Genomic DNA, 7,996 nt, shown 5'->3' on the forward strand with positions numbered 1-7,996 from the left:
TGCCAAAGAAGCCGGAGGTTGGTGTTTGGAAACAAAATAAGAGTGGAGCTTCAACTTCTAATGCCCCTAGGAAGACCAAGGTGACTTTTGATATGCTCTTGGAGAAATATGAGAGGCAAGGTGGTGAGAAGATTCGCAACAAAGGGAAAAGACCAAGATCACCTCCTAGGGAGCGATTTGGTCATTCACCAAGATGGTCGCATTCACCTTCATATCATCATCCACAAGACATGTCATGGGGTCCCTATCCAATGCCGCCGCCGGGTTATTCTTATCCTTACTTCATGCCATGGGGGGCAACGCCGCCAATGTTCAACCATATGCCTCCAATGCAATTCAACCAAGGGTGGGGAGGACCGAGGAGGCTAATTCATGAGTGTTTGTCTTCACCAAACAATAGCCAGTTTTATGGTAAGAATCAGGCTAATGAAGAAAAGAGGGAAGGAAAGCGCGTTAAGATGGAGGAAAGGACTTCGAAAGTAATCACCGTCAAAGTGGGGTCCCATGATGTGCCTATACTTTCTGGAGATGGAGTTGGAGTGTCCCCGAACAAGAAATCTGAAGCCGGTGCCAGCTCCTCGCAGTCGGTCGGTCTGACCAGGCCTTCTGGCCGGTCTGACCGCGGCCGTACGACCGGTCTGACAGGGCCATTAGGCCGGTCTGATCACCGACCTGACGGCGGTACGACTGACGCCTCGAGCCGGTCTGACCGCGCGCCACATGTCGGTCTGACCGGCGCGTCTGGCCGGTCTGACCGGTGGTCTACGGCCGGTCTGACTGGGCTCCAGCGCCGGTTTGATGAGAGGGCTGCAAAGGGCGATGTGAGAGCTTCATCATCTTCAAACAAGATTAATAGAGGGCATTATTTACCTCCTGGAATAGAGCCGAATCCTAGGTGGATGCCTAAGGATTTGACGGCTACGCAAAAGAAAAGGTTGCAACGTCTTCGGGCCCAAGAACTAAGAGAGAAAAAGGCCGAAGAGCAAAGAGATAAATGGTTCAATGAGTTGCGACCACCACCGGTATGGAGGCCTAAATCCATAGAGAAGGAAAAACCGATTGATGTAGAGGAGAAGAAAGAACAATCGGTTAACAAGGGTGAATTGTCTCCAAAAGAAGACATGGATATCAACATGGTATGTATGTTGCCTATGGAGTTTTGTGCTATGGATGAAGCCGAGGTTGCTCAACTTTCATTAGGTCCTAAAGATGCGGTTTTTGAGAAGTCCGATGAGTCAAACCCTCACATGAAGTCACTCTATCTCAAAGGCCTTGTTGATGGAAAACCGGTCTCTAGGATGCTAGTGGATGGAGGTGCCGCCGTGAACTTGATGCCGTACTCGCTATTTAAGAAGTTGGGGCGTGAGGATGATGAGTTGAAGAAGACCAACATGATTCTCAATGGCTTCAATGGTGAACCAACGGAGGCGAAGGGTATCTTTTCGGCGGAGCTCACCGTGGGAAACACGACGCTACCAACCGCTTTCTTCATCGTCGATGTGCAAGGTAACTACAATGTTATTTTGGGTCGTTGTTGGATCCATGCCAATTGTTGTGTGCCTTCTACCTTGCATCAATGTTTAATTCAATGAGATGGCGATGATGTTGAGATTGTTCAAGCAGATACATCGGCCGAGGTTGCAATGGCCGATGCTACTTTTGAGTGGCGTTATGGGAATATCCAATGCCTATCGGGGAGGGATCTTTCTAGCTATGATTTTATTAGTATCTCCGATGGAAAATTTGTACCTATCTCTGTAAAGCCGGTTAGTGTAGCACGGCTAAGCCAAATAAATTTGTATAATGAGTAAAGAGGCTAATTTAGAGTGGTTACAAAAGAGGGTGCAAGAATATCGGTCTACAATGAACGATATTGGTGAAACTGTTGAGAATTTTGAGGAAATAGAGAAGCTTGGAAAGGGGTTTACATCGGCCGATCCTTTGAAAGAAGTAGACATAGGTGATGGAACTAAACCAAGGCCGACTTTTGTAAACAAAAATGTGAGAGCCGATCATAAGGTTAAGATAATCGAGCTACTTAAAGAGTATGTTGATTGCTTTGCATGGGAGTACCATGAGATGCTGGGTCTTAGCCGTGAGCTCGTTGAGCATCGGCTTCCAATTAAACCGGGTTTTAGGCCTTATAAGCAACCGCCTCGTCATTTTAATCCTTTGCTATATGACCGAGTCAAAGAGGAGATTGATCGGTTGTTGAAGGCGGGGTTTATTAGGCCATGTCATTATGCGGAGTGGGTATCTAGCATAGTCCCGGTGGAAAAGAAGGGGAGTGGTAAGATTAGAGTTTGCATAGATTTAAATAAAGCTGCTCCCAAAGATGAATATCCTAGGCCTATAGCCGACATGATGATTAATGATGCCTCGGGTCATAAGGTGATTAGCTTTCTAGATGGTAATGCCGGCTACAATCAAATCTTTATGGCGGAAGAGGATATGTACAAGACGGCTTTTAGGTGCCCGGGATTTGTTGGTTTGTTTGAGTGGGTTGTCATGACTTTTGGGTTGAAGAATGCCGGTGCAACATATCAAAGGGCAATGAATTTGATATTTCATGATTTGGTAGGTACTATCCTAGAGATCTATATTGATGATATTGTTGTCAAATCGGATGGTATGGAAGGACACATAGCTGATTTGAGGTTGGCTTTTGAGAGGATGCGCCGGTATGGTTTGAAGATGAACCCACTTAAATGTGCTTTTGGTGTGTCGGCGGGGAAGTTCTTAGGATTCATGGTGGATGAGAGAGGAGTTGAGATTGATCCTAAGAAGATAGAAAAGATTCGTGATTTCAAAGCGCCGACATGTAAGAAAGAGGTCCAAAAGTTGCTAGGTAAAGTGAATTATTTAAGAAGGTTTATTTCTAACCTAGCGGGTAAAATCGATGCTTTTGTTCCTAAACATCGCTTGAAAAAAGAAGCCGATTTTACTTGGGGGGCAAAACAACAAGAGATGTTTGAAGAATTGAAGAGATATTTATCTACTCCACCCGTTGTGTGAGCGCCTAAAGCCGGAAAACCTTTTCGGTTGTATATTGCCTCCGAAGACAAAGTCATTGGTGCCGTTTTGACGTAAGAGGAAGATGGCAAGGAATATATCATTACATATTTGAGCCGCCGTCTTTTGGATGCCGAAATGAGGTATGTTTTTATAGAGAGAATTTGTCTATGTTTATACTGTGATTGTACCAAATTGAGGCATTATTTGTTATCTAGTACATGCATAGTTACTTGTCAAGCCGATGTTATTAAACACATGTTGTAAATGCCAATTCTAAGTGGGAGAATTGGCAAGTGGGCATATGCTTTGATAGAATATGATTTAGCTTATGAACCATTGAAATCTATGAAAGGCCAAATTGTATGTAATTTTATAGTAGACCATCATGTAGATATTTCTTATGAGGGAGAGGTTTGTTTAATTGAAGTTATACCTTGGAAGATTTATTTTGATGGTTCTTCTTGAAAAGAAGGTCAAGGCATAGGGGTAGTTTTGTTTTCACCTAATGGCATGTATTATGAAGCATCGGTTCGTTTGGAGTATTATTGTACAAATAATCAAGCCGAATACAATGCTTTATTGTTCGGCTTACAAGTTATGGAGATGGTTGGAGCTAAACATGTGGAGGCTTTTGGTGATTCGGTATTAGTGGTGTAACAAGTTGCCGGAGTCTACAAATGCTTGGATGGATCACTAAATAGGTACCTCGATTCATGTTTGGATATTATTGCCAATTTTGATAATTTTGCTATTAGACATATTGCTAGGCATGATAATTCTAGAGCAAATGACTTGGCACAACAAGCATCTGGTTATAATCTGAAGAATGGATTATTTCTGATACTAGAAGAGCCGGTGCTTGATTTTAGATCTTTGTGCGAAATTGGCAAAGCTGGAGACCAGGGGCGGTCTGACCGGCGTTGCACGGCCGGTCTGACCGGTGACCAGGGGCGGTCTGACCGGCTGCATGCCGCCGGTCTGACCGGCGACCCCGAGCGGTCTGACCGGCCCTGTGTGGCCGATCTGACCGGTTCTGAACAGAATACTGGGGGGCACGTTTCACTCAATTTGGAGGCCGAATTAATTGTGAATTCGGACATTTGTGCCCAGGATGCAGAAGAGGATTGGAGAATTCCTTTGATTCGATATTTGAAAGATCCCACACTTAAGGTTGATCGGAAAATTCGGCGGCAAGCGTTCAAATACACATTGCTTGATGAGGATTTATATCGCCGAAATATAGATGGTGTTTTGTTGAAGTGCTTAGATGGAGATCAATCTAAAGTGGCTATGGGAGAGGTACATGAAGGAATTTGTGGAACTCATCAATCGGCCCACAAGATGAATTGGTTGCTTAGGAGAGCGGGGTTCTATTGGCCGAGGATGATTGATGATTGCTTCAAATATTATAGAGGATGTGAGGCTTGTCAACGGTTCGGCAATGTTCAATTGGCGCCAGCCGCCGTGTTAATCCCATAATCAAACCATGGCCGTTCCGAGGGTAGGCTTTGGATTTCATTGGTCAAATTTATCCTTCGTCATCAAAGGGGCATAGGTTCGTGCTAGTTGCTATGGATTACTTCACCAAGTGGACCGAAGCCGTGCCTTTTAAGAATATGACTCATACAGAGGCAATTGACTTTATTTTGAAGCATATTATCCATAGATTCGGTATTCCACAAACATTGACTATGGACCAAGGTACTTCTTTTATGTCTAAGGAAGTGAAGAGTTTTACCAAATCTTATGGTATTAAATTGTTGAGTTCTTCTCCTTACTACGCACGCTCAGGCTAATGGACAAGCCGAGTTGAGTAATAAGACATTGTTGAAGCTAGTAAAAAAAAAAGATTGAGGAATACCCAAAGAGGTGGCATGAGGTGCTTTCCGAAGCATTGTGGGCGCATAGAATATCTAAACATGGTGCCACTAAAGTCACTACTTTTGAGTTGGTTTATGGTCAAGAAGCCGTTTTACCGGTAGAGGTAAATCTTGGTTCTCTTCGTTATATGAAGCAGGATGATTTGTCAAGTGAAGATTACAAGACGTTGATGGGAGATAATCTTGATGAAGTCATCGACAAGCGCTTGAAGGCATTGGAAGAGATAGAAAAAGAGAAGAAGAGGGTGGCCAAGGCGTACAACAAAAGGGTGAAAGCAAAGTTGTTTCAAGTTGGAGACTTGGTTTGGAAGACAATTTTGCCTTTGGGTACTCGATCCAAGGAGTTCGGTAAGTGGTCTCCTAGTTGGCAGGGGTCCTTATCGAGTGTGTGGCATTGTTCGAGGGAACGCATACTTTTTGGAGACACTTCAAGGGGAGCGTTTTCAGCGGGCAATCAACGGGAAATACTTGAAGAAATACTTCCCGAGCGTTTGGCAAGACGCTTAGGAGGTATAATGGCCGGTAATTGGATTATCGCCCTAAGACCAAAAACATGTTCTATGCTTTTAGATTCACGTTGTTTATCAAAAAGGCAGGGGGCATGTGTTTACACCCAAATTTGGCACCTAGGATTAAAATAGGAAAGATTGCCAAAATTTGGAAGTCTACCGGTTTCCTCCGAGTGGGCCGGTCTGACCGCCGTGTGTCGGGCAGTCAGACCGCCGGTTGAGGGCCGGTCAGACCGGCAGTGTGTGGCCGGTCTGACCGGCAGGACCGAGTCCGATTGTGTTTCGTCGGGTCTCGAGGTTTCCTTGCTCAGGAAGGCATGTTTCGGGTTTCCTTTGGTTTCTACCCCGAGTTGGACGTGGAGGAGGGCCTGTAGAGGGCAAGACCAACCCCTATATAAGGGACATGGCCGGTTCATTGTAAAAACTAATCTACTATCAATCAAATCGAATCGTTTTTTATATTGCTTTTAGTTTTATCTTAGTTTGTCCATCTTTATCGGTTTGCGCCGTAAACCGTCCGCCGCCGCTGCGAGAGTGCGACACCACTTTGTAGGTTTGTCCTGAAAACCTTCCGTTTTGCCCACGAGACGGGTAGTTATCTAGAAAAATCGGCTCCGCTAGCCAGTTTAGTTATCAAAACCCATCTAGATTTAGCTCTTTGCTAGATCGAGATGGTTGGCGACTCTAGGATCACCGCAAGGCTTAAGGTGCTGCGATCGTGCTTGTCAACTTGTCACAAATAGTTGGCAACAGCTAGGTTACCCAATTACCTTATTGGTAAATTATTAATCTATCCTTAATACTCCGGTAGTAACAAACAGTCTAGATCTTTTCTACCGGTAGTGCATAGGACTACCAGTAGAGAGCAACAAAACATCAATTTATTGCAGTGACGCCTCTTTAGAGTTAAAGCCACAGTGCTAATTCTTTCTATTCTTTCCATGGCTCTGCTTGCATTCCCATACAAAGGACGACCCACAAGTATGTCAACGATATTGTTTCTCTCATCTTTTATCATGAATTAGCCTTACTAGTTGTCAACCCGTGACTCGCACGGGGCTATTGGTACTGATATTATAAATATTATGTTTACATTTTCATTATATTATAATTTTTAAACATTTAATAATCATATCTAATTGATAACTTTGAACGCCATTATGAAACTGATAAAATGAAATACTAACTTAAGAGTTAAAGATGGGTACAACTTCATATTTTTTTAATGAATTTCAGATCCATTGCTTTTGATTAAAGATAGAATCCACACCATTTTCACATACTAACTATTACTTTTGAATTTTCTAATTAAATTAATGTAATAAAAATTAAGAGACAGACATAACTTCCTATTTATTAATTTTGAATTGTAGGTTTATTTTGGAATGCTAATTAATCTCCAATTACGCGTACAGACTACTATGCTTTTTATAGTGATCTTTATAATTAGAATATGCAATTAAAATTTTCATGATTCATGTGAAATTGACAGTCAATGCAGACGGACTTCAAAGAGTAGCACTGCATTTCATGTGAAATCGACTAATTAATTATACAAATAAATTACTTATTGGTAATTTGCAAATCATAAAATAGTACCTCGCATTTTTGTTGGAACTTCCCTGTGAACCCACCAACATGATTACACCCTTCAATTTTATTTTAATTGACGTTTTGAACAATGACACGGTCTATAAAATATATCTTTGACCTTATTTTTCTATTATAATATATATAATAAATAAATATATGTTTACTTTTTTATATTACTTTGAAAGACAAATCTATATATGTTATATATGTTGTTCTAGTTACTTTAAACTAAATATTTTTAAAGTTATTGATGATTAAAGTTATATAAGTTTGACAATGACCTTGTCTAAAATGTCAATCAATATAGAACCAGAGGGAGTAAGTTTCTATCATAGAGCTCGCCACCATGGAATCCGACAGGAAAATACAAATGTAATTAATATCTAGCATTTCTAGATAATCAAAACATCAAAAATAAGTATACAGTTATTTTATTTGTAATTATAGAGTAAATTGATACCGTTTGAATGATGTATCAATTACATAAATTGGATATGGTAACAAATAAATCATCAAAATTCTTTTAATTTACACAGAGGAGATTTTTTATGAGTGTATTCAATATGTCTCTCAATTATAACTATTCTGTAATATAATGACAGTAATTTGAATTAATAAATATTAAAATATACTCGGTTTGATGTCTCATTTATAGTTTTATCGTGATTCAGTAATTCTAAACACTATAATTCATTAAAGCTGAGCTCTATTTGGTTTAGAGTCTTAGTAATTATAAACACTATAAGTCATTTATGCAGATTAAATGGACTTTAGAAGTGACCCGTGATGTTAAACACAAATTAGATTTTGGTTTTAATGCATGGAAAATCCGGATTATTGTGCTGCATTAAATTTTGTCAATGGAATCATATATTCAGTAAAACAAATATGTTTGGATGAACGGCATATTTATGTTAGTACTTATGTTCTCTACTTAAAAATATTATTAAGTATGTTTTTTAGAGAACTTTGTCATTCAACAGCTAAAATGCCAGCAAT

The sequence above is a fragment of the Oryza sativa genome, chromosome 4 (assembly GCF_034140825.1).
Source record: "Oryza sativa Japonica Group chromosome 4, ASM3414082v1".
In the NCBI taxonomy this organism is placed as follows: Eukaryota; Viridiplantae; Streptophyta; class Magnoliopsida; order Poales; family Poaceae; genus Oryza; species Oryza sativa.